Source organism: Saccostrea cucullata, unplaced genomic scaffold (assembly GCF_032062105.1).
Source record: "Saccostrea cucullata isolate Sc308-1 unplaced genomic scaffold, CSIRO_AGI_Scuc_v1 ctg1978, whole genome shotgun sequence".
In the NCBI taxonomy this organism is placed as follows: Eukaryota; Metazoa; Mollusca; class Bivalvia; order Ostreida; family Ostreidae; genus Saccostrea; species Saccostrea cuccullata.
In genome coordinates this window covers 54,890-82,473 of record NW_026926912.1, presented here as the reverse complement: position 1 = coordinate 82,473, position 27,584 = coordinate 54,890, and the positions used below count along the sequence as shown (strand labels likewise).

The following is a 27,584-nucleotide window of genomic DNA, read 5'->3' as shown; positions in this document are numbered from 1 at the left end:
CGACGGCTGTCGTGACATAATCCTTCTGAGAAGAAAAAGAATTTTCCAATTTCAAATGTTTTAGTGGTTGGATTTTTAAAAGACGTTTAGAAACTCGTTTAGAAAACAGAATTTAACTAAACTTTTGAATATTTTTCTTAGATTTTGAAGATATACAAAACAAATATTGAGGAACGTCTCGTCTGACCTTAAATGTCCTTGTTCATTGAGGCTTAAGACTTGAGACGTGTTTCTATCTATAAAGTTTCGGACGACTGAATCATAATCAGAATCAGAATATCTTTTCTAAAGTCGGATTATTACAATAATTAACATAAACTCTGTAGAGCTTTTGACCGACAAAAAAGTACTACATATGGATAAATGACTGTATACACATAATTATAATACAGTTAGGATTACAACAGACATATTAACATAAACTCCATAGAACAGGTTCAGTCCAAAAACTATTTTTACCTACTTAGGTATTAATAGCTACCTAGATATGTAAATCTACCCAAAGTAGATATTTTTACCTAAATTCTTCTTTAATTGCATTTTGTGGCCAAATACAGGGACGGCGTAACTTCGTGAGCACAAAACTTCTTGATACAGTCACAATGATGATGGATATGACAATCATTTGGCCAAAAAATGATTACTTCGTATATTATCAATTTTGCATAGAAACTACTGTAAAATTGCCAATTCAGGAAGAAATCATTTTTTGACCAAATTTTTTTTCGCATTCATCATTATTGTGGTTGTGTCAAAAGATATGGTTTTCACCATGTTTCGCCGTTTGGTCTTTGTGCTGCAAAACGCAGAAATTATAAAACGTAGGTAAAATATAGCTACTTTGGTTACCTTTAAATACCTAGGTAGCTATAAATAGCTATGTAGGTAGAATTAGTCTTTGAACTGGACTTGTGAAAGAGTTTCATTTAATATAACCACAAATTCTAGCCTCCTAGTGTACTTTTTTTCAACATCACATTGATTGGAGGAAAAATTTCGAATGATTATTATTCTAGACGGGGGTTGCCTTAGAGAACTACTGCTTACTCAACAATATGTAATATCAGAAAATTGTGTTGATCTGCAGGAATGAGCCTCGTTAGAAGTATTGACAACAATTTTTTTTTCGTAATTTTTATCAATTGTTACTTTGGAATAAGAATGAATTTGTGAAATTACGTTTCCATCCACATTTAAGTCTAAATTTGCATTTTTCTGCCTTTGTAGCTTATGTATTTCCTGACCCAGTGCATTATATATGCTGATTTCGAAATATTATTCAATAACAACAATTCCTTAATATTTTACAGGTTGGTATAAGTTTCAATTCAAGTTTGTGAATATGAGTTCAACTATATATACATATGTATATGTTTAATTTTGGAGGTACTAGATTTTGAATACTGTAAGTCAAAGGTCAATGATAAAAGATTTATTCAATATAGTTAAGTGTTGTTAATCCCTGGATTTAGCTACTTAGCTTGAATTACCTATATAGTTTTATTTACCAATTTGAAGTAGCTTCATTTACAAACACATTCATACTTATAATTATTTCTTAAATAAGCATTTTTCTCAAAATTGCATTTGCAGAAAATGTGAATTTTTTCCGCAAATTGATCAGTATAAAATTTATGCACTTTGTTTCAGAACTTTTTGTTTCTGTATATTATATATATATATATTATATATGTAAGTTCTATATGTTTGTCTGAATACGAAGGTTGATCCAAAAGTAATGTCACAGTGTCCATATCTTTTATATTTGACGTCGTATTAACAAATACAATATACCAAAAGATGCACGAATGTAAATCTAATTAACATTAAAATTTTAATTTAATAATGTTAATTTGAATTTCTTTTATAGATGTTTAAAACATAAAGCATAGGGGGTGTCGCCGCGTCACAACAGCACGTCACGTTTTAAAGTGCACTTTTTCTTAGAATGAAAAATACTAACACATTAAAAAGATTCTAAAAAAGCAACCAATATCCAAATTTTTTAAAAGACACAATTCTCGTCATTTTTTTATTCTTTAATTTAAAATTAAATGACGGCATTGGTATTTGTGATCATAAACATTGTTCTTTTACTCTGTTGACTTGAACAAAGGGATTGTCGAAATGGAGAAAAAACGGTTCGACGAGTTGTAATGCATTTTTGCTTCAAAATTTGGGAATCATCACAAGCGACAATAACGTTAATGAATAAATAATGTAAATAAGAGGCACCTTAATAGATAGTTTCAGCGATTTTGGGTGGGTGATTGGTCACTGAATGATCATCAGAGGACTATAAAAGACCGAAAGATAGGAAATCGGACGGAAACGTTCAATGGTGTCTGACGTCAGCAGAAAACGACAGACGAATAGAGTGATATGTGAATATTTATGTTTGTCTTATGCCACTGTTAAAAAAAATTGACAGAAAGCTTAATTCTGAAAAGAGCGAGTGTATAATGGTACCAAGAAATCTTAAATGAAGTGGAATTGGTGAAAGTGTTTGCGAATCACAAATATTTTTTAATGAAACGAAGGGGAAATGCTTAAAAGTATGATGGTGCGTATCCGTCATTTGACGTTATGATTTAGGTGCAGCGACTACCATAAACGCACATTGTTTAAGATCCGATATTTTGGAAAGTATGCATTATATTCCTTTGAAATTTTCAGGTCTGAATTGAAATAAGTAAAGCTTCCTTCGTGTATAATTTTGTTGTTTTTACGTTTATTTATAGCAATTTTATCAAAGTTGTGACATTACTTTTGGATCAACCCTCGTACCTTCAATAACAAGAATAAAGAAATCGCTGAAATTAGCAACTTTTAAATGTTTCATTTTACTGAAGGGAAAAAAAGAAATAAAGGTACGGCAGTTGCCATCTTTCATTACCGAAGATGCTTCGGTTAAGTCTTAATTTTAAAATTTCCACTAATCAGTACGAATAACCTATATGTCTCGTGTCAGGCCCTCAGGAAAGTTAGAATGTCTTGCATAAACCTGCAATGTAACAAAAAGAAGGAAGAATCTTTTCGCCGACCAGGAAATGTAATTAAGAGCATTGACGGTTCATCTGTTCACGTTTTGACATTTGCCTTTTTCGCATTTCGTACATGTACTTGTAAATACAAAAGTTAAGAGCACAAAGTGTGCATTGTCATTGCAAAATGTACATGTCAATGTACATTTTAGATGTACAAATGCAATAGCAGTCAGAATATGTACAGGCTGATATCGGCCATCGTACTTTATCAATCATCCGTCGCATTTATCTAAGGAGGAATATCCGATTTTTAGGTATTCTTGTACATTGTTTACAACGGAAATACCAAGTCACATTTAAAAAGATGAACACTCTGTTTCAGAGTTAAATGTAACAAGTGATGAAGTTAGCGGTCACAGTGACATTTTAATTGATGATTGGCGTGGACCATGGGTATGAAGGTTAGCAATTTACTTATATAAAATTTACAACATTGTTGCTGCTTGAGCATTGCTATTTTTAGAAATGCACAAACACACCGATATGTTTTCTATTGTTTAGTTCAGACACTCTCTGTTAGCCATGTGAAATCCCAATGGCATTATTTTTAGATATATATTAGCGTGACATTTTACTAAGAGTCCCTATCAAAACCCAAAACGTAAACTCAGAACAAATATCCATCATTCTCTAAATTCGCAAAACACTTATAGTTACCATGGTAACAGTGTATATTCTTCACTTAATAATATGTTGAAAGTGCAACTTTAAGGGCGAGAGTAGATACTTATTCAGTTTTATTTTATGCCCTGTTCATACTAGCGTTTAATTAGAATAAAAAGTTATGCAAAATAAATTTGAACTGCGTCCACACGGAAAAATTAAATTACTTTTTATTAGCTAGATGTGAAAGCTAAAGTAAGCTAATACGAATTAAAGTTTAAGGCATATGTGACGGCAAAATTAAGTCAAATGTCACAGTCATGTAGGTGATCAGCAATAGGTACCTTTGCTATTTGTTAAAATGTAGCAACTTGATTATGCTAATTTCTAACAGAAATAAACCTGCCATGAAGGGCGTCCAACTGTTACCTCTGGAATAAAATTCTTAATCTCTAAAACACCCAAACAATATATAAAACCACTACTATTGATCATGTTATTCACTCATGAAAACAAATGCGCTACATACAATGTTATATGAATTCGAATTTCCCCTAACTTGTCATTGTGGTGAAACCAATTAAATGTTATTGAAGGTACCCTATTTAAATCTTATAGAAGGTACTCTGCAGTTTTTGATAAAATAAAAAAAAAGTGTTAATTACTTCAATTACAATACCGACCAGACCCAACTTGACACCAAACCAGTCCCCAAGACTGCTTTGGAAGCGCTCTGTGAGTGCTCTTGGACCGCTATCGGATTGCTCTGGGGCTGCTATAAAAAGCATAAAATCTATTTTATTATTTAACGAGGCTGAGTCTAATTCGAGTGCGCATGACTTTTGTGCAGCTATTTAATTTCACGCAGTCATTGTGAGACAGTACACCTATGCCAAATATTTTGATTTTAAGTACAGCTATTTATAAGAACCAGGCAGAAATGAAAATAAGTGATTCATGATAGTGATAGATTTTTCAAAAACTATCATATTTACATTAAGATACATCAAACTAAATACTTGATCACAGTTATAAATGGATTTCATGCATAGCTGATTAAAAAATGAATTCAATATATACTGAAACAGTCAACAATATCCATTGAAAGGTGTCTGTACGTGCAGGTGATTTTTTAAGAAGGCCCGCACTCTCCTTGAATGTGAATTATAAAATATTGAACATCTAGTATCAAAGAGTAAAAAACAATTAAAAAACCCATGGGTTATTTTAATTACGAATAGATATTGTGATTTTAAATTATGAAAAAACATGAAATTCTAGTTATCTCCCTTGGCACTCTTTAGTAAAAGGAGTTGGAAAGAGTGTATTTAACTCTTCAGTTTAGAAGGGGAGGATTAAGAAATGTGTGTGATTTTATCTTCATTTTGGAAGTTTTGCCGGTTTTCAAACGTCCAAGGGGCATGTAAGTCTAAAATTTTCTTTAGAAAAATAATAATCCTAGGATTAAAAAAAATAACTGCCTGCAATTTGCTTTTTTTATCTGACAAAAACAAAATTTTATTTCCTAAACATGCTATGAGTTTGAGTGTTTTGATTTAGGCTAACTTGTTTAACAATAACATAAAAACTACTTAAATTCAGTTAATGTTGGGGAAAAAACATTTAATTTTGTACTGGAATTTGAACAGTAGCTCGCTGCTGGGGATTAGAGTATGATGAGTATCTCTCCTTTCCGTCGATACTCCGTTAGTACTGCAATAGACACAGTTGACTGGAAGAAATCCTCGACCTCAGCATACATGAAGCCATAGCAAGAAGCAGTGAAAGCCACAGCAGAGATTGGATGGAGCATAATTTTTTCTATGTATCGGTGCCTCTATGGATGTCATATTTAGATCAGGTATTTAATACATAACACAGACAAATGTCTAAACAAAGGCAATATTGACTATTTTTTTTTCAAATTGAAATAGGGGAAAGTCAGAAAAATTGATAGCAAACATACAGACTGACTGCTAGTAAAAGTTATCAGTTCTGGTAAAAATCTACCAGCCTAGCTGAGAAAATAATTGTCTTTTGTAAAATTGATTTTTGAAACTAGAAGTACTGTGAGCAATGAGCAAATGATACCCCCCCCCCTTCATATGAATATAATAGTGACCATAATTTGCTGTAGGAAAATATATTAATAATGCCATACTTTCGTACAATACCACTATTTTTTTGCCTAATTTTACTCTTAAACACAAAATCTCAGGAGCTTCTGGGGCTTTGCCCCGTGGACCCCCTTCATTCAAACTATGGTATGACTAAACATATGACTGTACTTTGGAACATCACTATCAAGACCCCTTGTCTGAACAAAGTTATCCACGCCCCCCCCCCCCTCCCCCTCCCTTTTAATCACAAATCCTGTACTGCTCATGATACCATTAGTTGATTTGGAAGCGGTTAATCAAATTATTAAATTTTAATTAATGAAAACTTTAAACAAGTCCAGCTGGGCATCAATATGTGCAAATTGGTAAGCCCACAGCAAAATTTGTGCGTCTCGGGCGGTCAGGTGCACTGTTATTTCAAAAACTGTTTTCGGAATGGCCAATGGGTCCTTCTTAAAATCGTGAATATTTAATTAAGCCCTGAAAAACCCAGATGTTATGGCAAAACCATAATTACAATGTACTATTTTTCTTATTCATTTACTCAAAATTTATAATTGTGTCCTTTCAAACTGTATATTTCCAAACTTATATGTGTATGATATTCTTCAAATGCATTTCCTTTTATTTGAATTATATATAAGGGTGGGGAGTCCTACAAAATTTAATTGACAAGCAAAACAACCAATAAAATACTGTTTGGTTTTATCAGTTGAAATGGTGGGAGGGGGTGTAAAGCCATATAACCCTATCTGAATGGGGGAGGGGGGGGGCTTCCTAAATATTCCTACAAGCAAATATATACACACATAGAAAGAGAGAGATTTATAAATATGAGAGCACATACAATATGAATAGGTTTCTGCCAATGTTTTCGTCTAATTTATAGGTTTAAAACTTAAAAAATAAAATTTGATCCTACAAAACTAGAACTCTTTCAATTTATAGCTAATAGTATGAATTCATGATGATATCACTAGTACATGGGGGAGGGGGGGTAAATAAATATTTATTATCAATAATTCAAAAGCTAAATTGTTATATAAATGTATGCATTCTCTTGTCATATGATGAATTTCATGATTTGTTATCATTTCAGATGCAGTCGGAGCCTTGTTCTGAATTTCAAAATTCCCTTTGACAACACCTGCACAGCTGAGGTAATGTAAACTTAAAAATTGAGGACAACCGTCACCAAGAAAAGATTATCAATTCAACTAACTTTAGTGTTATATTTACTTTATATTATTTATGTATCATTAGATAATTCGCTATTTTGTGTTGACAACTTGCATTTTTTTTAATTATCATTAAGAACATTCCTTTTCGTTTAGCAATCAAGGGCCTTCTGACTAAGGGTTGAATTATAGTGAACACTGCCATTCAGAGACTTTGAAACAGGTATATATTTCTTCTGATCTTGATTCTCTGAATTTTTAAGCTCACCTGAGTTGAAGGCTCAAGTGATCTTTTCTGATCAAAGTTTGTCTTTTATCTGTCATTGTCATTCTTCAAGGGGAGAGAATTACAAAATTAATAGCATTACTGATATCTTCTCAAAAACCAATGGCCCAGGAAATATGAAACTTATGTGGAACCATTGTCGGGTAGTGTAGATTCAAATTTTTCAAATCATGAACCCCATGTGTAGGACGGGGCCACAATGGATGATCAGAGTTTAACATAGGAATATATAAAAAAAAATATTTTAAAATCTTTTTCTCGGATACAGCAAGCCTTGATTGGTAATATTTATATGAAAGCATTTTCAGGTGGTGTAGATTCAAGTTTGATCAAATCATGACCCCGGGGATAGGGTGGGGCCACAAAGGCCAATCTAAGTTTAACTAAGAATATAGAGAAAAAATCCTTTAAAAATATTCTTCCAAAGAACAGAAAAGCCAGTAAGTTATATATACATATGGAAGCATTTTCTTGTAGTGTAGATTTGTTCAAATCGTGACACCCCCCCCAGGTATAGGGTGGGGCTACAATAAAAGTGTTCAAAAGTGGGAAAACACAAAGTTACCGTATATACTCGCCTAGGCATAAGGTGGGGCTACAATAAAAGTGTTCAAACTTGTAGGGAAAAACTCACAGTTAGTCAAAAATAAGTACCCTGTAAGCATCCTTAGTGTAGATTCAGTTATGTTCAATCATCTCTCTCTCTCCCTTACAGGGAGAGGTCACATATGCTTTTAAGCTTTTCAATACAAAGCTGATTTTTGATTTTTATCCAAGCCAGGTGAGTGATGTGGCCCTGGGTCTCTTGTTAAATCATTTATCTACACATATATGTACAGTACAACTCGGTTATAACAAACTAGGACCTGTAAAAGTACTTCGCTATATAATTCGTTATATCCATATTTGTAATTTTGTAATATTTATATAGTTGGGGATCCAAGAAGACTTCTGTGAATTCACAATGTCCGTGTTTGTACTAAACAAGTTTTACTGCAGTTACATGTATGTGGAAGCCAAAAAGGAGTAAAAGATGTATTATTGTATATCATCTTCATTATTTTGTTCAATCCATACAAATGTTTCTTTGAATATTGGAAACTAAAATCAGTAGAAAGTTAGAAATTAAAATTTATAAAATGCAGCATATCTAAACAGAATTTTTGTTGTTGAAAAAAAACCTTTTTCAGATGAGCAAGGCTGTAATAGTTATACTAATATTCAGAATCAAATACCGGTAACAGCTAACTACTTGAGGCATGGATAGGGTGAGGGTTAAAGAAGGGGTTACATCACTTGAAAATTTAGAGAAGAATTATAGAGCTGAGGTTATTTCTCAAGAACCACAGGGCCAATTCTTACCAAACTTGGCAGGGCTAAGACCCCTTACAAGGGGTGATAATCAGGAAAAAAGAAAAAATAGGGAGCCACTGGGTCAGAAAAGCTGAAACTTGTGTTAAAGCATCCAGGGATTAAGTGTAGATTCTAAATTGTTTAAATCCCCCTCCCCCTAAGAATAGACCTAAACCACAAAAGGTATTACAAGTAGGAAAATCTGGTGTAGAACAGCATGACCAGTTACTCTGGTTAGTGTTACGGACCATGGCCTTCTTGTATTCATGATCATGATCATAGAGAATACGAACCATAGCTACTCTCCTCCTTCAACAGGACCATGGCCTTCTTGTATTCATGATCATGATCATAGAGAATACGAACCATAGCTACTCTCCTCCTTCAACAGCAACAAGAAAAAATTGCTTTACGGAATGTCTATTTTCATTAACAAAGTTCAAATTTTGAATTATATTTTTTCCAGATTGATGAATGAACCACATGCATTATGTCAGAGGAATCTAGCTGGACTTGGAGCACCTTTTTAGCAGCCAGGACACATAGATGTACCTGTACAGTTGATACAGATAATCTCAACGGCACATTTCTAAATGATGGCCAAAAAAATCTAATAAAGACACTGTCAGTTTAAAACTTTTTGAAAAAAATCCAGACCAGAAACAAAGGATATTGATTTTTAAGCTCCAAATGTAAAAGGGGTTTTATTGAAACCAAGACCAGGATACACCCAAGGATATTTAATATTACACCCCTTCAACATAAAATTTTGAATTTTAGTTTGCCTATTTAGTCAAGAACATGGGTTTTTTGACATTTGATACACTTTACATGTATAATGTTATATTGACATTTTTTCAAGATTTCTTTACTGTAAACTATTTATTTCAGCAAAAAGTACATTTACAGATGATTTTTCAAAAATTGCTTTAAAAATACAATTGAAATATTTAGATCATGTCTCATAAATGGTTAATCACAGTTACCACAGAAACCAAATATTTGTTTTAAAGAAGTTAGGTACAAAAAATGTGTCTTTCAGTATTTTAGCTAATGGCAGTTTTCTTCATACAAGCTTATCACATTGACTAAATTGTATAGGCAAATACAATATTTTTGGAGATGCTGTCATGGTAACCAGATGCAAATCACAAAAGCATATTTAAAAAAAATTATTTTCATGCATTTACAATAAACTGTGAAAATAATACATGTATGTTAGTCAATAATTATTTTGTATTTTATGGAGATTTTGTAAAGTCAATTTATTTAAAAAAGCATTTCCAGGATAATTTGTTACCATGGTTACAAAAATTTATGAGAAATACACTGGTTTTATCTAATATTTGCAAGGTTTAGGAGAACATTTTCTATCTTATATTATCAATTTTTTTGTGCTTGTGGTATTTTTTCCAACATAATCTGAAAATGAAGTATTTTCAAATTGGTATTTTCTTGAAAAATGAATTTTTGTGATATTCTGTTGCCATGGTTACAGAATTTTTTTGAAAAACCAATGGGTTTTGTTTTGTTTTATTAGAATTAGGATTGTGGTCTTTCTATCTCATGCTTTCAGTTTTCTTTAACATGTGGGATTTTTTCTAACTATGCTCTTAAAAATGGTTATTATTGTGAAAAATGAATTTTTGAGACATTTTGTTTCCATGGTAACAGAATATTATTTAAAACCCATGGGTTTTATTTAATTTTATTGAAATTAAGAAAGTGCTCTTTCTATTCCACATGATCAGATTTCTTTAACATGTGGGATTTTTTACTAAAAACGTTTATTATTGTGAAGAATGAATTTTTGTGACATTTGCTCAGAATATTATTTAAAAACCCATAAAAAAATTAAGAAAGTGCGATCAGTTATTATTGTGAAAAATTTTTTATTGAAAAATTTTTGTGACATTTCATTGCCATGGTAACAGAATATTTCAAAAACGAATGGGTTTTATTTAATTTTATTGAAATTAAGAAAGTGCTCTTTCTATTCCACATGATCAGATTTCTTTAACATGTGGGATTTTTTTTTACTATGCTCCTAAAAACGGTTATTTTTAAAAAATGAATTTTTGTGACATTTCGTTGCCATGGTAACAGAATATTTTTAAAAAACCCATGGGTTTTATTTAATTTTATTAAAATTAAGAATGTGCTCTTTCTATCCCATGTTATCAGATTTCTTTAACATGCGGGCCTTTTTCTTAATATGCTTCTAAAATATGTTGGATTTGAAGAAATATTGTGAAAAGTGAATTTTATGAAATGACCTATGTTAAATTGAAATTCAGCACCTTTAATAAATCCTATATAATTTTATCCTTATGGTAATCATTTATCGTTTTGTATTTACTTCTCAGGAAAAAAAGATTTATTTATGGTACTATCATCAAAAAAGCTCTTTTCCTGTGTTCAATAATAGCTAAATTCACATTTTTTTGAATTTTTTGCTTGGTTGCCATGTGCATTTACATGGTGCATTGTTTCCATGGCAACAAAGGCTGTTGTCCAAAAAAAGCAACATATATAAATTTTGTAAAGATCTGAAATGGTCATGATGATGTTCCAAAATTAACATTATCTGTAACCCTTATGAAAATGTAATTTTACGCAACATATATAAATTTTGTAAAGATCTGAAATGGTCATGAAAAGACGTCACTAAAAATTGATGACAGAACATCTAAAGAAGCATGCTAGCTATTCAAACATTGCTATTTTTTTAACCAAAAAAAATTGTTGTGCTAATTCACAATGATATGCTGTATACTTACATGGTCAATTTTTTTGAAATTTCACAATTTGATGAAATATGAAAAATGTTGAAAAATGTGATAAATTGGGGCATTTCCAACAAATTCCCATATGGTCCAATAGTAAAAATTGACAACTTTTGAGATGGTCCCCTAAGATATCGGGGTGGTAAACATTCGATTTTTTAATCTTAAAACAATAATTATAACAGTGAAAATTAATTGTCAAGACATTATCAAAATCCCTAGGGCAGAAATAATTAGACTCGGCCTCGTTAATGTAAAATTATGTACTCAAAATTTGCATTGGCACTATTTACCTGTGATCTTTCGGAGGTCCGTCTTTGCTTTGCTTCTTTTTTTGTATTGTTTTATGGACTTTGAGATTGAATACTGTTCGTTATCTCCATATCCTTCTTAAAGAATCATAACAGTTAGATATGAGATTTTTTTTAATTGAAAAAGTATCACGCTAAGAAAATAGTATTCTATGAAACTCTCATATAAAAAAAAGTTGAAAGTACCGGAAATTGTCACTATCATTTTTTTTGTTTTGGTTGCATATGTTTTCCTTGCCGTTAAATGTTAAAGCTGAACACGATTTGTAAATGGAATATGTCCGCCATTTTAGTTCCCGAGTCTCGCTACATGTACTCTGCAGACCCCTATAATAGGACAAGACTTCGTCACTATTCAGTGTAATCAGTTGACACCCAAGTAGACGGACGTATGCTACACAGGACTCGGTAGCGAGAATAATAACGTAATCCTTCGTCTAATGCAGGGAAGTAAGATACTCAATGAATTTACAATTATAGTTGTATAAGTCAGTGCAGTATACAAAAAAAAAACACAGATAAACGTAACTGCAAGTGTCTAGGTAACGAATTTATCCTGCCATGGTTCTCTAAAAGACTAAATATTTATTGTATCGATAAACCGCTTTCACTGAGTGTCCAAGCAAGACGTTCTGCATCCATTGTTGTCGTCAGAAGCATTGTGACGTCAGTTATGAAGCTCCATGCGGGTCATGTGAAAGCAGTATATTGATGATGTATGGTTGGTAAATTTTTAATATATAGTGGGAAGGTCATGTGTAGGGGGCACATTAGCAATGTGATGTGGGTAGACAGCATAACATCGTTTCATGCAATATACTTCTCGACCAATGAAATTTCACGATTTTTATCAGAGGCAGGATAACAAAAGTGCAAGGGCAAAGACTTTTTTGGAGCTGAAAAATGGAATTTTTATTGCTTAAATAGTGTATTTTTTTAAAAGTGTTGGGAGCTGATTGAAGTTTGTATAACTTTATTTTTATTCATAACAAAATTAAGTTAAGCGAAGTGGACATTTTAAACCATTATACACATTTTCGGCAAAGTTTTTAGTACTTCCCAAACACCACACACAAGCTTCCAGCATTTTTTGGGTAGAGGAAATTAACATCTTTAAAGAAGTTTCATTTTTTTTTCTTGAAAAACAAGCACTATCTTCATTTCCTTCATTCAGCATAACTGTTCTATTTTTATACAAGTCACGTGAAAAACAACTGATACATGCGATATAACTGGTACTATGTAGAGCCCAGTCGTAGATTTTATTATTATTATTATTTTTTTTTTTTTACAATTTTTAAACCAAGAAATATATATCAAATCGGTGTTAAGGTCATATTTTCCATATCGATCCTTAACATAGCCGAGATACCAGATAATTATGTTTAAATATTTATGTTCAGTGAAATTCATAACAGATATTAATTTAAATTCGAAGCAGAGTTAGGGTTACTAAAAGGAGGCGGAGCTAATGTGAACGGGAAAACTAAACGATGACATCATACAAAATATTTATTATGCAACATTTCTTTAACGAGGCCGAGTCTAATTTGAGTGCGCATCACTTCGCGCAGCTTTTTGATTTCATTCAGTCATTTGTGTGACAGTACACCTTTGAAAATTATTTTAATTTTAATACAAAGTTAACATTAGTTGTAACTCCTACTGATCTGATAATGTGATTTTAAGACAATTATTGGAAAAAGAACGTTGAAATGGCTCTAACAACGTCACCATTTTCGGAGTTTGTAAGCAATGCATGACGCTGAAGATTGACGCATGACTCGCTTGTATGTTCAAGACGTTAATGGATATTATACTAAAAACTAATGACATATCTCCCCAAGAAACCTACTACATAGGCAATTTAGCCACATATGATCCACATATGCATTGCCTTTCATATGAAGATCATATGTGGATCATATGAGAATCATATGTATATACAATCATATGACAATCATATGTGGCCAATCATATGAGAATCATATGATCATACATATGTGAATCATATGAAGTTATATACATATGATTCTCATATGAAAGATCCTGCATATGAGAATCATATGAATATTCTGACAATAATCATATGAGAATCATATGAAACAATGTTCACTAATTTGTCCTTGTTATACTTAGGTAAAATTCATACGAATGTTTTGACTGTGATCATATGAGAATCATATGAAACGGCGATCATATGAGAATCATATGAAACAGTGTTCACTTATCTGTCCTTGTTATACTGAAGTAAAATTGCAATTTCAATTATATATATCAAAAGATAAATTTAAATGTACATTAATTCAAAAGAATTTGTTAGTAATTAATTATATTGTATATAAAGTTCTACTCTGTTTAACCCAACGCGCCCCCCCCCCCCCCCTTTCCTTCTAAAAAAAACTTTTCACAATTTTTTTTTCTGTTATAATGCATTTCCCAGATAAAATAGATAAAGAATAAATTAATTTGCTTTTCATTTTAAATCTTTTGGGTTTGGCTAAGTAAAATTAAAATAATTCCGTATTTTTCTCCGGGCCGGTTTTGTCTTTTATCGGATGAAAATATACGGGTGTTTGGAAAAGGCAAGCGATCTCCTAACAATAATTTTTAAAGACTTTTGATTCATATTGTTTAAATATAATTTCATTATTGTTACAGGTGCGTATGAACTCTCTATATACTCTTATCACTTGCATCATGCATGTAATTGTTAAATCAATGCATTTCGTAAATCTAACGTTCGTGATCTGTAAGTAAGTTTGGATAAAATTTGTTTCTGAATGAATGTAAACATTACATGTTAGGCTAAAGGCATTACTACTTTTCAAAACTTGAATTTGTTTTCGTTTTGTTACGTACTGATATGAAAGTGAAAGTAGAAACCTTGTCTGTCAGTTGGCGTTACGTATGTTGAGATCGTTATCAAGTCCGGATTCCTTCTTAAACTTAATGACAAATGTTTGTTTTTATGGCCTATAGATGCATTCGGCAACTTGAGTTCAGTGTCACAGTGCTGTTTTTTTTTCAGTCCAAAGAGCCCGAAGCTGATAAGACTGGCGATTGATCCTGAAGCTGATTTGACAGACAATTGCATCATCACAACATTGAAGGTAAAAATAAATACTTGAAATAAAAAATCAAAGTATCTGTAATGTCTCTTTATGACAAAATATTTCTTGATAATTTCTTTTTGTTCTTTTATAATTCTACATTGTTTGCATGGCTTCATCAAAAATAAATTCAACTCAACTCAATACTGTAGAAATTTTATTCTACATTATAATTTTAATCCAGTGCACTTAAAATATGCAAAGTATGAATAGATTTTGCTGGCTGTAAAGGCTATGAAACTATATAGTATACAATAACTTTGTGGGAAGAGGGGGGATAAACTGGATTTTTGAATTTCAACTAAAAATTTATAACAGTGACATCCAACTGTAGAGGTATAAATACATGTGCATGTGTGTTGAAAGAACATCAGCTAGCTAATCCATTGAATTTTTACATCTATGTATTCATTTACTGACAATTATTTTTCCCCCCAACACTAGTGGACAAACACCACCAAATGTTTTCCCATAGACTTCCATACAAACTTGAGCCCCTGTCACTCATACATATATTGAATTTTGGGCAAATGACCTTTTTGCCGTGAAAGTTCGAGATATTGGAAAACAAAACATGCCAGAAAAAATATACCGTCACGCGGCACTTTTACTTTCAATTTCCATTTGTTTACAACAAGGTGCGTTTGACACCAAATGATAATCTCTAACCAAAGGGCACCCCTCCCTTCAACTTTTTACCTGTAACTCCTATATATCTCAAAGAATCCCAAGTCTTGATATGAGATTTTTATTGTGACAGGATTTGGTTTTACCCTAAAACCTAGGTACCACTCACGGTACCAATGTAACCGGAATTCGCTACATGATATCAATGCAATTTAGGAAATTCCACGATACCAGTGTAGCGAAAATGACCGTATGAAAATACCTCTTAAATATCACTCACTTTCTTTATTAATAATAGTACTTCGCGTTTTATTCCAATTTCTTACTAACCAATAAACCTCTTGATTTTCAAATAGTCACAAAAGTGACTTACTAACCCAAGAATTTTAATAACAAGAGTTTGCAAATTAACAATTATTTATTATAGTCACAAATATATTTTATTAACAGTACAAGAATATTTACAACAAAAACTGATGTACTAACGACCTTTTACTTATAGGCCTCAATAAAAATAAGTGCCTACCTAACAAATGTACAATGTCCAGAGCCCGTCCTACCCAACGCTAAGTCCGAATGAAAGTGACCCACCCCTGCACGAAAAATCTACTATGCCTAACCTAACCGGTTTACCAAAAATAGAAATAAGGAACTGGAAAATGGACGTAAAAATAAGGAAAACAAAAAGGATAATGATGAACGATTTGAACGAGACAGAGACAGGGACCGGGATCCACCCCTCTAATCAAAAAGTGAGCTGGTACGAACCTTTGAGAAGGTTCCAGACCAACTGATCTATACGTGAAATACTGGACTTTAAATACACCGCGATACGGAGGTGTGTCTCTCTTATCCAATCAAAATCTACATCCTATGTACAACCCAGACAAGGACGTTACCCAAATCACTGAATAAAGCTAGAAAGTTTCCGAATGTAAAACAAACGACCGTAACCAATAAGAATTATCGTTATTTACTAACTATGTAAAATCCAATCCTACCACACTCCCCCCACCTCAACACCGAAATATCTTAAAAAGATATTGAGGGTAAAATGTGTAGGTCAATTTCAAAAATATTCTGGTAGTACATGAGCAATAGTTAAACATTTCAATTTTCTTCACTTTAAAGTCACATTGAAATAAAATTATATTCAATACTTGTACTTTCAATTAACAGTTAATAAGATAAATGTTCACTGGTTTCACTTTTCATCTGGATGGAATCATCATGGAATCCAAGGCGGTTGATCAATGCACAACATAAGGAATATCTTACTTTCAAATTTTTTAGAACACTTTTAGATAAATATTCATATTTTTCGACTGATTTCACATCACATCACATCGCATCACTTCACATGACATCACATATATTTCACATAATTAATCACACAAGTCGAACACGACGACAATCCTCCATGAATTACTGATGTGCCGAAGACTCCAAGGCTCCTCCAATATTGAATACGGATGCGTTGATTCCTTTTCAGAACAATGTGTTTCTCTTATACTTTCACCTGTAGATACTTGCTACCAGTTTCGCTGGAGATCATCAACTTCACTACAAGTACATATAGTTGTCCAAAACGTCCATACTAAGTAGACAAAAGAAAAGGAGTGAGTAATATGCATAAAATCCAAGAAAAATGTGTCTTAATACTAAAGCAGACTACTGATGCTGTCAACAGAAATCATGAAACCCGTCGAGTTGCAGCCCCAGTCCCTACAGCCTCCCGCAGCAAAAAATTAACCTCCCTGCGTTTTAGTATTGGATACCTTGCAATAAGTGTACCCCTGTAGTTCGGCAGAGCCACAACCCCCTCCTGCAACAAGAACCGGCCTCCCTGCATTTTGGCATCTCGAATCGAGAATCATGACCCTGGGGCGAATATAGATTCTAAATAATAAAAGCTTGTCAGAACACGACCGACAAGGGTAGTACAATATTTTAACCACAATAAAACCCCAATCCCGCAGTATTGGCAGCTAATCCCGCAGTATTAGCCTAATATTGTACTTTCACCTATTTACAGGCCAATTCACAGCTCATGAAATGACTCGAACCATATTCTAGTAAAATTTATCATTATTAATTCATCGAGAATATAAAGCAACAGTATTGAATACTGTCTTGTCAAACCTTAAAATTTCTCTCATTAATCCTGACAAATTTCATTGATTTTGTAATTTTAACCGATAAATAAATAAACCAAAATATATGTATAAACCAGTTTTCTAAAAAGTAGTCGATGCTTTCTAAGTTATTAAAGAAATCGGCAAACAATGAAAGCTTACTTTTACTACAACAAATTCAAAGTAATCTTAGTGCCAAAGTACTACATATAGTCGGGTTAACATCGAGAATAACCTTTGCTGCACCAGGCAGTAAGCATGACTGTTGTTAAGCCAAAATATATGCAATAAAAATAAATTACATTTACTTAGGGTACACAAAAAGTTTAGGTGTAAAACAACTTTTTAATTAAATATATTTAAGTTAACGTCTGAATTCCTTTTCAGCATGACAGCGAACGTTAAGTCAAATATAATTAATAATTAAAATCATGGAGAATATATTTCTGGTGGTTTTATTTTTCTCCCAAATTTGGAAAACGTTTCGAAATTTTGAGGCGTTAAGGTCCCACAGTTTGAAATAACCCAAAATATGTCACACCAAAGGATCTAAAAATGGCGGACCTAAGGGATGATCACCGGTTCTGCCCCTGTCTCGTTCAAAAACCAACTCACAAACGACCAAAGAAAAAAAAACTCAGATATAAAAACAAAAATACTCTAGGCTTCACGCAATGAAGTCTCTCAAAAATGTCTTAACCTGAGAAAATCTAAGTCAATGTGACAGGATTTAGACGTCACGGCACCAATGTGACAGGATTTGGTTTTACCCTAAAACCTAGGTACCACTCACGGTACCAATGTAACCGGAATTCGCTACATGATATCAATGCAATTTAGGAAATTCCACGATACCAGTGTAGCGAAAATGACCGTATGAAAATACCTCTTAAATATCACTCACTTTCTTTATTAATAATAGTACTTCGCGTTTTATTCCAATTTCTTACTAACCAATAAACCTCTTGATTTTCAAATAGTCACAAAAGTGACTTACTAACCCAAGAATTTTAATAACAAGAGTTTGCAAATTAACAATTATTTATTATAGTCACAAATATATTTTATTAACAGTACAAGAATATTTACAACAAAAACTGATGTACTAACGACCTTTTACTTATAGGCCTCAATAAAAAATGTACAATGTCCAGAGCCCGTCCTACCCAACGCTAAGTCCGAATGAAAGTGACCCACCCCTGCACGAAAAATCTACTATGCCTAACCTAACCGGTTTACCAAAAATAGAAATAAGGAACTGGAAAATGGACGTAAAAATAAGGAAAACAAAAAGGATAATGATGAACGATTTGAACGAGACAGAGACAGGGACCGGGATCCACCCCTCTAATCAAAAAGTGAGCTGGTACGAACCTTTGAGAAGGTTCCAGACCAACTGATCTATACGTGAAATACTGGACTTTAAATACACCGCGATACGGAGGTGTGTCTCTCTTATCCAATCAAAATCTACATCCTATGTACAACCCAGACAAGGACGTTACCCAAATCACTGAATAAAGCTAGAAAGTTTCCGAATGTAAAACAAACGACCGTAACCAATAAGAATTATCGTTATTTACTAACTATGTAAAATCCAATCCTACCACATTATCAACTTTATTTCACTAGTCAGATACATAACAAGTCTTTTCTCTTATTGACCAATCACGCGCCAGCTAGCAGTTTCTCCTCCGCACAACTTTGGGTGTCCAAAGTGTCCAAAATGTCTGCGCCCATGTATTTGTTTATGTAGGGGTTTTTCCTATAGTGAATGGTGCGTGTGCCTATAGTTTCGGGTTAAATGTTAGATATATTTAAGACTATAGAGAACCTACAAACTTGTACTCTCTCTTTTTGATAGTTTAAATTTTAATTAAATGTATTCTTAGAAAATATCTACTGTGTGAGACTGTGAGTATTTGTCTTACAGGTTCAATATACAGTCAGCCTCTCATAAGATAAAGAACAAATCCCAAGATCCAAGGCTTGCTTCAAAGTTAAGGTAACTACACACTGTTAAATAAACTTTGTTATAGTCTTCCCAAAAGTTTGGGATATCTTGGAATCACAGTCTGTTTTTCTGCCTGTCTAGTTGTCTGTTGTATTTTTTGTCCAAAAATAATATACATGTATCTGTATCAGAATCTTCTTAATTTTTGACAATCTGAATTAATATATACTGTTTGAACATTCCAAATTTGATTGTCAAAATAACAAAAAATTGCTTTTTATGATTTTATTATGAAGCATATCTTTCAATAGTGTAATTGTTTTGCAAATTACATCGTAGGATTCCTCAAAAAACCTAGTATAACATATATAACATTAGTTTTATCTTGTATCATATCTGTGTCAGTGAATTGGGCATACATTTGTTTGCTGATTATACCTAAGTAACTTTTATAACTCATAGAATTTAAGAATTATTTTATTTTTACTTTTGAAATTTTTGTAGAGACCATTCTGTGCCACAAAGAAATTGTTCAGGAAGAGGAGAAGTGGTGGATATTCATTTTTGGTACGGTACAGTTCAAAGAGATTTTCAAAATGGTCATGGAAGATCAAAGGGAGGACAACTGAAAAAACTGAAAGATACAGAAGGAAAAAGAGCAAGGAAATATATGGAATAATTATGAAATGGGGAGGATGTACACACTGTACACAATCTTGTCTGAATTTGACCTGTGAAGATTTCCCATATTCTTATTGTATGCTGGAATAATCAATAACGTGATTTTTCATAAATTTACAATAGAGAATACATGACAAATGTTATTGCTGATATTTCAATTTTGCTTTAGACACTTTCATGTCATATGGTATTTTTATACATTACCTAATTATGTTATTCATTTGTACATGTACAGTATACATGTTTAACTACTAAATCATTTTGCTGAAATCTTATAATTTGTACTCATGTTAGAATATGTTTAAAATACATGTATCGACAAATGCTACAGATTTGTTTGTATATTTTCTTGTTTAGAATGTACACTGTGAAAAATAAGTTATTTCTCTTGATGAAAATAATTTTATCAAAAAAGTTGTGTAAGCATTTTAAGATATTTGAAAATATTTAACCAATGAAGATAGATCATTGTAATGTAATGAATTTTCATCTAAAGCAGAAATATCTGATTTTTAAATGTGTACAATATTGAAAAAGAACACACAAGTGTTTCATATGATTTACATATGATGTCCTTTTCATATGATTCTCATATGTAAATGGCTTGAAGCACACATAAGTGTTTCATATGATTTACATATGACGCCCTTTTCATATGATTCTCATATGTAAATGGCTTGAAACACACTGAAATCATTCATATGAAAATCATATGTAGTTATTTTCATATGATTCACATATGTGGATCATATGTAAATCATATGATTTGCTTCATATGATTCACATATGATGCCCTTTTTCTATGATTCTCATATGAAACCAATCATATGAGAATCATATGATACTCATATGAGAATCATATGTGGCTAAGTTGCCTGTGTAGCAATCTTAAAATTGCTATTTATGCCGAAAAAAAAATTTATGCACCGATAATTCATTAGCAAAGATATGTATTTATACCATTAAATGGCAGCTTTAGAGGTATTTGGTTTCGAAAAAATAAACTTAGTAATCACTACCTAGACCAATCGAGATGGTGAACTTTTTTGAAATTTCACAATTTGGTGACTTTTTACATATTCTTTCATTTACTTGAATGAAAAATAAAATACAAGGGCAGAAGTGCAAAAAATATGGGAAAAATGTGATAATTTGGAGCTATTCCAACGAAGTCCCATAGGGTCCAATAGTAAAGTTTGACAACTTTCGAGATTGCCCCTAAGAACTCGGGATGGAAAAAAATCGATTTTTTTAATCTTAAAACAATAAATATAACCGTAAAAATCAATTATCAAAAAATTATCAAAATCCCTAGGGCTGACATAAGTAGACTCGGCCTCGTTAAATTACCACATATGAGTTGATTTGCTACTTGAACCTGTAAGAAATCACCAAACTACATAAGAACTTCTATAGCTTGCTGTTTTCGTTACGCAGTACTGTTAATGCTTCCCGCTTCTAATGCTTCTGTTAAATCATTTAAAACGTAACACTGCATTGCATGGATGATTTTAAGTTATATTTTTAGGTTATGTACTTCAGTACGCCAAATTCATACAGAGAATCTTCTAAACTATATATAAACATATTTGTTACGATATCACTTGACCTAGTTGATCACGTGACGGTCATTTATTCTTTTTTGAAATGTTTCACATAAATCGCTTCGGCGCAAGTTATTAACACAATTATTATAAACTTTTTGTCACATAAATCAACCCGTTGTATACTTGTGAAACCGAAATGTGTTTGGGAATAGTTAAACTATTTCTTTGGAACAATTTATTTCATATTAACTTCAACTAACCGACAAATCTGAGGGTATTTTTCGCTGAATATCGTCATCTGTTTTTAAACAAAGCCATCATACATTTTTCCCAAGCAGGATTCAGTTAGAGGGGAAACTCCGCTTACATATTTCCACAAAAGATATTAAATAAATCACATATTAGGAATTCTGCCTCTGTCCATGGGTATAAAAAATGGTAAATGTCAAACGTATATTTTCATACGTATTTGAACTGCTGCCTCTTAAACAAGAGTAATGAAGCAAAGTTATCTAAATTATTCTGATATATTAGACTTTTGAAAAAATGATAAAACAAGTTTATATTAAACTGCATTCTGCAACTTTATATGCAGATTGAAATAAGGTGTAAAGTTTATGACACTTTCCCCATTATTTCAGCTCAAGTATACAGTGACTTGACGTCATTTTCAATTATGACGTCATACATTTGTAGTTCAGAGAAGTACATGCAGAAAGTACACTACAATATTCTCTTGGAAGCCTTGACGTACCAGCGTAGTTAAATCCCACTTAACAAGTTACAAACAAGTCACTGATCGCAAAACGCTTGTCAATGTGACGTCATTTCTTAAAACGTGACGTACTTTGTATGTAGTGAGAGACAGATCAAGTAACATGTTCTTAACAAAAATATACTCTATAATTTATTAAAATATCATTTACAGATATTTTATAGGATATTAACTTGAATTTAATGTCTTCTTCACTATTTTATTAATATATACGCAGCACTGTTAAAGACTACTATGAGGAATCAACGGAAAATAGACGTGCTAAAAGGGATATTTTTTTTAAAATTGCATATATTTTAATAAAGCTGTTTTATTATCACAGAACTCAGGCGCGTAGCATCGTTTTTGGAAGTGGGGGGGCCAACCTGAGAAAATTTTTTTTTTTACTTACCTGAAGAAGTTGACAAGCAAAAAAAAAAAAAAAAAAAAAACCAAAATTTGCCCGAAGTCGAAAATCCTATTTCGTCGGGGGGGGGGGGGGGGGGGGGGGGGGGGGGGGGGGGGGGGGGGGGGGGGAGTGGCTAACTTTTTTCAAGACCAACTTACTTTCAATTCAAACTTTTTGGGGTAAATTTTCTTATAACACTACCCTTTGCTGAAATGTGGGGGGGCCAACCTTCCTTTCAGTAAACATTTTTTATAGTAAAGATAATGTCGGGAGAAAAAGTGGGGGGGCCTGGCCCCCCCTGCCCCCCCCTGATACTACGCCCCTGGAACTTAAATACTTATTGAAATAGCATAGTATAACCCACTCTGCACTGTACGAAGTTTAGTCCCGTCAATGGACAGTAACGACATAATTAATAAAATACATTCTCTTGATAATTAATGAATAATCGCACTAAACAAAGGATATATGCTGTAAACCAACTTTTATTTGCGACGAATGTATTTCGCGATTTACCGGGTGTAAATGAATTGGCGACGATTAATTTTCGCGATCAAGACTTTTTTTTTGAACTGTTTTTAATAGGAAATAGAATTTAAGGACCTGTTCGCGGTGAGTAATATTCGCGATAATGAGGCTCTAGCGATTAAAAGTTAGTTTTCAGTATTGATATTAGTCGACTATTTAAAACCTGTAAATTATATTCCGCTTTATTGTTAAAAATTTCCCAATCTGCCTCTCACAGCACATGAAATACGTCATTTTTACCAAAGTGACGTCATATTTACAAGTTCATCGCGATCAGTGCTTTGTTTATAACCACATGGGATTTAACTAGCAATTCTTTTAATGCATTGATACGTTTTATTATTATACTTTTATGTTAAATACTAAGATCTAATTGGTTAAGATGCAGTTAACAATCCTTTCTATTACCCTCAGCCTTAGCAACATACGTGACGACGAATATCACAACGGTAATGTCACATGCGTGGAAATTATGCGCAAAACGCGCTTGAAAGAACCGAAATAAACCTGACGTCAATAAAAGCTTGCGTCCGATGTAGCTTACTTGAAAACAACAAACGATAGACGAAACATGCTTGCTAGTGCAGAAATAACGAAACTTTAGATATCAAAGGACAAAGTTTGAAAACTTTCTATACGTGAACGTAAAGACGATCGTCGATTTTTTTTGCTAAAAGCCTAAACCTAAAAATTGTAAAAGGTTTTCCTTGGGCTGTCAAATTAACTGTTACCCTCCAAAACAGGCACCATTTATATATTGTTGTTCATTATGCTGTACAGTTAAAAGCTGCAAATTATATCATTTTCAGGTATTTGAGAAATACATAAAAGTCATATTTTTGTGTGACGTCACAGTAATTTTTTTTTTGGGTATAAATTAGGATTAGCTCTTGTTTTCAAGCCTTAGCAATGCTGCGTATTCTGTACATTACGTATTTAATTGACCATTCCGTATATTTGTATGCAAGTACATCGGAGGGTTATGTGGAGGTCTTCGTCTTATTAAATCGATATAACATAACTTAAACAATGAAATTGCAGATAATAAATAGGATCGCATTCCTTTTAGAAACTACAATGCGTGTTGAAAATATTTATAACCTAAACTTGGAAATTGAACATGGTTATGCCCTTGCACTACTGAAATTTATATATATTTACATTTGCCAATGACTTTCCTTATATGACAATACTACAACCAGAAGTCTCTGTCGAGACTGAAGCTCTACTGGTTTGAACTTATAGCAAAGGAAGAGAAAGTACTTAAGCAGCTGGGATTTGAAACTTTATAAACAGCATTAAATAGAATAATGATCGTTGATAAAGTCTCTTTTTGTTCTTAGTGTAGTCTACTTGTGTGCCAAGTTATACTGAAATCAGACCAAAACTGTAGGAGGAGTAGCATTTTGAAACAATTTTACAGACATTTCTATTTTTAGTAACCACGGCAACACCGTTCATCAAAATTAAAATTCGATATATAGAATTATGTATCTTATTGTATTCTACTTGTGTGCCAAGTTATATTGAAATCAGACCAAAACGGTAGGAGGAGTAGCATTTTGAAACAATTTTACAGAAATTTCTATTTTTAGTAACCACGGCAACACCGTTCATCGAAATCAAAAACCGATACACAGAATTATGTATCTTAGTGTATTCTACTTGTTTGCCAAGTAATACTGAAATCAGACCAAAACTGTAGGAGGAGTAGCATTTTGAAAGAATTTCACAGAAATTCCTATTTTTAGTAACCACGGCAACACCGTTCATCGAAATCAAAAACCGATACACAGAATTATGTATCTTAGTGTAGTCTACTTGTGTGCCAAGTTATACTGAAATCAGACCAAAACTGTAGGAGGAGTAGCATTTTGAAAGAATTTCACAGAAATTTCTATTTTTAGTAACCACGGCAACACCGTTCATCGAAATCAAAAACCGATACACAGAATTATGTATCTTAGTGTATTCTACTTGTTTGCCAACTCATACTGAAATCAGACCAAAACTGTAGGAGGAGTAGCATTTTGAAAAATTGTTTACAGACAGACAGACGGACAGACAGACAGACGGACAGACGGACGGACGCCGGACGCATTACTATCGCATAAGCTCTTCTGGTCTCTGACCAGTAGAGCTAAAAAATGAAATTCAATTTTCGATGACATGCAGTGGGTCACATGATCAGACTTTCTTGCGTATGGAGAGCAAACTGCACGTGCAATTTGGAAATTTCCGACTGTGACGTCACATAACGTCGTAGTAACGTTACATTGCATTTCAAAATCTAAGTCTAAATAATGCCTATATTTGTTTTTAAAATGAATGAAAAGGTTAAATATAAATATAAGAAACAAAATATCATTTTTAGAGTTGCATCGGGGTATGACATAAAGTCGGTACGTGATCAAATCTGCTATAACGCCCTTCGGGCGTTATAGAATTTGATCACGTGACCAACTTCGTGATCAACTCTAAAAATGATATCTTGTTTCTTAAGTAACATCAGTACTGCAAGTAAATGTACTAAAATCACGTGACTGCCGCATCATGCGACAAGTGTAAATATAAAATATAATCGTCCTCGATATGTCGTTATTGACCATAATTACAATTATCCGATATAGATAATGTACTTAAAGAATCGCCAACCAAATTATGAATACATTTTCAAATACAAAATATTGTCGATATTTCAATTGCGCACCTTAACTTTACTGCATTGTTTCTCTGCGCAAGGTATTCATAAATAACATTCGCATACATGTAACGTTTTCTGGCGTACTACTCAGAATCGATCAATTTCAACTGCCTTTTATAGTTCCATATTTCATTGGGAGTCTTATTTCTAAGTTTGCTCCGCTCATTAAATTAATAGCTCCCGCCCACTGGGGCTGCTGGGACTGGTTCTGAGCCCGCTCGGACTACTGGAACCGCTCTAGGACTACTCTGGGATTGATTTGTGTCAGGTTGGGTCTGGTCAGGACTGTAAATCGAATAAGACACACATTGAAAGTTAAAATAAGGGTGAAATGAGTATAAAACAATGCTTGCAATGAGAACCACCTTTTCTAAATAGAACGAGGCTATCAACACTTCGCTTTAATTCTCGTTAAAATGTAGATATTGACTTATATGTCTTTCATCTGCTTTTTATTACATTAAGGAACAATATGTATCGAATATATAAAATTTCGTATTTACATAAGTGCCTTCACATTCTTAAAGTCTCAACACACTTACCACTCGCGTTTTTAGCTCACCTGAGCCGAAGGCTCAAGTGAGCTTTTCTGATCAAAATTTTTCTGTTGTCTGTCGTCTTCGTTGTTGTCGGCGTAAACTTTTCACATTTTCATCTTCTTCTCAAGAACCACTGGGCTAATTTCAACCAAATTGCCACAAAGTATCCTTAGGTGAATGGAATTCAAGTTTGTTAAAATGAAGGGCCACGCCCGCTTCCAAGGGGAGATAATTATGAATAAGAGAAAAATTAATGACATTTTTAAAAAAATCTTCTTCTCAAGAACCACTGGGCCAAGAGAGATGAAACTTATGTGGAAGCATTCTCAGGTAGTGAAGATTCAAGTTTGTTCAAATCATGACCCCCCGGGGCTAGGCTGGGGCCAAAATGGCCGATCAAAATTTTACATAGGAATATATATTGGGAAAAATCTTTAAAAATCTTCTTCTCAAGATCCACTGGGCCAGGAAAGTTGAAACTCATGTGGAAGCATCCTCAGGTAGTGTAGATTCAAGTTTGTTCAAATCATGACCCCTGGTGGTAGGGTGGGGAAAAAATAGCCGATCAAAGTTTTACATAGGAATTTATAGGAAAAATCTTTAAAAATCTTCTTCTCAAGAACCATTGAGACAGAAAAAATAAATCTCATGTGAAATCATCCTCAGGTAGTTTAGATTCAAGTTTATTCAAATTGTGACTCCCGGGGCTAGGGTTGAACCATAATGGCCGCTAAAAGTTTTACATAGGAATATATAAAAAGAAATCTTTAAAAGTCTTCTTCTAAAGAACCACTGGGCCAGGCAAGATGAATCTTGTGTGGAATCATCCTCAGGTAGTGTAGATTCAAATTTGTTCAAATCATGACCCCCGGGGGTAGGGTGGGGCCAAAAAAGTTTTATATAAGAATA

The 27,584-nt window shown here is 33.0% G+C and overlaps 2 long non-coding RNA genes across 2 annotated transcripts; both read left to right on the top strand.

The window, feature by feature from the left end:
- The first annotated feature begins 5,290 nt into the window (after positions 1 to 5,290).
- Positions 5,291 to 9,368, top strand: LOC134272915 (uncharacterized). Its single transcript, XR_009993313.1, has 4 exons — positions 5,291 to 5,511; positions 6,870 to 6,930; positions 7,105 to 7,171; positions 9,054 to 9,368. It is a non-coding gene; the product is annotated as an uncharacterized LOC134272915 (long non-coding RNA).
- Positions 9,369 to 14,437: 5,069 nt separating this feature from the next.
- On the top strand, positions 14,438 to 20,492 carry LOC134272914 (uncharacterized). Its single transcript, XR_009993312.1, has 3 exons — positions 14,438 to 14,797; positions 19,493 to 19,564; positions 20,018 to 20,492. It is a non-coding gene; the product is annotated as an uncharacterized LOC134272914 (long non-coding RNA).
- The last annotated feature ends 7,092 nt before the right edge of the window (positions 20,493 to 27,584 follow it).